Raw genomic sequence first — 3,895 nt, forward strand, 5'->3', positions numbered from 1 at the left:
TTGATAGGTTACATGGAACCGTCCAGGCGGTTTCATTACCTGATAGTTTACGGGACCTTGATAGGTTACATGGAACCGTCCAGACGGTTTCATTACCTTATAGTTTACGGGACCTTGATATGTTACATGGAACCGTCCAGACGGTTTCATTACCGGATAGTTTACGGGACCTTGATAGGTTACATGAATATAATAAAATTCATGTATGCCAATACTAGTTCCAACTAAAACTATTTAAAAAAACAAAAACAACAACGCTATTTCAATGAAAGGTTTCTTGATTGAAACTTCAAACTTAGATTTTTATAATATTTCGAAACGAGTGTTGAATATGTAAGATTTTCTATAAGGTAGTCGAAACTGTCACAGATGGAGGTGACGACGAAAGTCTCGTTGTTTTTACACATCCGGACAAAGAAATATTCTACGTTTTTTTTTTAAATCTTTAATAATAAAACAAAACACAACGAACTGACAACAGTTTGCTTAAAGAGTGCGACCTGTTATGTATGCACAGATATTGCGACCTGTCATGTATGCACAGATAGTGCGACCTGTCATTTATGCACAGATAGTGCGACCTGTCATGTATGCACATATAGTGAGACCAGCCATGTATGCACAGATAGTGCGACCTACTATGTATGCACATATAGTGAACCCTGTAATGTATGCACAGATAGTGCGACCTACAATGTATGCACATATAGTGCGACTTGTCATGTATGCACAGATAGTGCGACATGTCATGTATGCACAGCTTGTGCGACATGTCATGTAGGCACAGATAGTGTGCCCTGTCATGTATGCACAGCTAGTGCGACCTGTCATGTATGCACAGATAGTGCGACCTGTCATGTATGCACAGATAGTGCGATCTGTCATATATACACAACTAGTGCGACCTGTCATGTATGCACTGCTAGTGCGACCTACTATGTATGCACAGATAGTGCGACCTATCATGTATGCGCAGATAGTGCGACCTGTCATATATGCACAGCTAGTGCGACATGTCATGTATGCAGAGCTATTGCCTCCCGTCCCTTCATGTATGCACAGCTAGTGCGACCTGTCATGTATGCACAGCTAGTGCGACCTGTCATGTATGCACAGATAGTGCGGCCTGTCATGTATGCACAGCTAGTGCGACCTGTCATGTATGCAGAGCTAGTGCGACCTGTCATGAATGCACAGAAAGTGCGACCTGCCATGTATGCACATATAGTGTGACCTGTCATGTAAGCACATGTAGTGCGACCTGTCATGTATGCACAGCTAGTGCGACCTGTCATGTATGCACACATAGTGCGACCTGTCATGTATGCAGAGCTAGTGCGACCTGTCATGTATGCACAGCTAGTACTTCCCGTCATGTATGCATAGATAGTGCGACATTTAATGTATGCACAGATAGTGCGACATGTCATGTAAGCAAAGAACAGAGCCACCTTTCATGTATGCATAAGTAGTGCGACCTGCCATGTATGCACAGATAGTTCGACCTGTCACGGAAGAAATCATTTGAATTTAAAACTATTTATTCCCCACACCCATTCATGCACGAGTATTCATACTCGTGATAATCTATTTTGCTTTTGCTTGCTTTATATAAAACCAATATTAGAAAAGTTGAATACCTTTAAATACAGTGATTATATATATATATATATATATATATATGTTGTAGCTTAGCTTTGGATTAGCAATATGTATAAGAACGTAGATCTATCTCAATTCCAAGGTAGCCTTCAAAAACGATTGTCTGAACAGAATTAATACTTTTTTGCACTGAACTTTTGTAGACCACACTAGGTAACAGTTCATTTTGTTTCTGTTTTAACTGATGACATAATCTATATACGCTCTTGCCCTGAAGATCGATTGTTCAAAATATACTTTGTTTAACGCTTTATTTAACTTTCTGATTCTGTGATCATTTACTAATTATGTCTGGGATATATAAGTTTACTAGTTTTATTAAAGAAATATACGAGTGATATATCTTGTATTTTATAACGTTTAAATTACTTTAAGATAGCAAAATATGGATATTAATTATAACTGATAATTGTTTAAATATTTCAAAACAACCGAGTCTCTATTTGTCATGCTACAAACTTACCAGGAACAGAATGGAAATAAGGGCATTGGTCTTTTTTGTATATTATTGCATAAACTCTATCTATAATGCCCTCTGGCGGGTTGCAGATACTTGGCATAAGCAGGGCTTGAACGGGAGAAATCGTGTATTAACAAGGCGATTCACGTGCCGTTCAAGCCCTGTTATGTGTTTTTCATATCTATAAACTGGTCCACGCGCAGTTACTTCCCTTCTCCAGCCTTCGCCGACTTTAAAAGCATAAATGGGGAACTGAATAAGCACCAGTTTCTTCATGCATGCAGGGATAATGACTATTTCAACCCACTTTTCAAGTTATAACATCTGCACTCTCTTGACAACAGCTTAAAGCCGGCCGAGTTGACATTTCTCACAACAATTTGGTTTTCTCAACTGACCAGAGTTGATCAGTATTCGTCACATACATTCTAAAGCTTAACTCTTCCATACTGACTTTCGCATAAATTGTGGGAAAAAAATGCCAAAAGCATAAAAAATACGAAACCTAATCATGTACATAACGGAATCCTTAGGACTAATATTAACCTGAGACGTATACACGATTTGGGTCACGTGAACGCCAATTTCACGTGATTTCCACTTCCGCGCTTTTCAAAACAAAGAAGGCATACTAAATCACAGGTGTTGGGCGCGTGGCCAAGTCTCTTAAACACTATTAATATGTCATAAAACAACATATTTCATCATTTTGACACAAACAAATCTGATATAATATCTCTTGACACAGGAAAATCACCTACATCAACATGTTTAAGCCACTAAGTGTCTAAATGGCGATCGATTATTGTAAACTATGTACCATTTTGTTGGGAAAGGTTGCATCGTGACGGAAACTGACCACCAACGGCTACATGCCAACAAAAACTACAAGAAAACACTTCTCGAACTCGTAGAAATGTCAGGTCGGCTCTCGTCTGACCGAACGTTTAGTGCCGATTTTTACAAGAGTAAAACTATCGAAATATCCCAGCTATGGAACATAATCCACATCAGTACAATAAACAAATACGAGTTTATCAACTTGCAACTCAGATTTGTCCTTTTGTTTGCGTTATAACGTCGAAATCGTTGTAAATCGTAAATTGTTAATCGGCAATTTCGAGTATATTTCCATGTCGATCAGACGCTCAAGGTAAATACGGTTCACGGTTTCAGATATTTAGTAACTCTGAGGCGCGGAACCAATAGCTGGTTAAACAGCGTAAGGTGAAAGACGGATCATCGTACACGTACAAAAGACAAATCTGTGATTTAGTAGTTTTTCTTTGTTATAAAAAGCGCGGATGTGGAAATCACGTATATATTATATCAGATTTTTTTTTTTTAAATGATGAAAAATGTTTTTTTTTGACACATTCATAGTGTTTAAGTGACTTGGCCACGCGCCCAACACCTGTGCACCGAGTCTGTGCATTTATTTTATTTCACGCGGTTTTACATGTGACCTGCGCGTGTTTAAATTTAGATCATTTCTGTCTATGGACAAAAAATGAAAAGCCCTATCTTTGTACTGAATTTGGGCATTTCTTAACCGATTTTGACCATTTTTTTGCACATCTGACATGACATAAGTATCATCCCTGTTTAAACACAATTTAAATCGAAAACAGCCTATATCAAGGTAAAGCCTCGTCATTTCGGATGATGACCGAATGAAGCATATGTAAAACACAACCTTGAACTGTATTGAAATAATCGAATTATTTTGTCGATGTCGAATGAACAAAACATATTATTATCACTGTTATCAAA

The sequence above is a fragment of the Dreissena polymorpha genome, chromosome 4 (genome assembly GCF_020536995.1).
Source record: "Dreissena polymorpha isolate Duluth1 chromosome 4, UMN_Dpol_1.0, whole genome shotgun sequence".
In the NCBI taxonomy this organism is placed as follows: Eukaryota; Metazoa; Mollusca; class Bivalvia; order Myida; family Dreissenidae; genus Dreissena; species Dreissena polymorpha.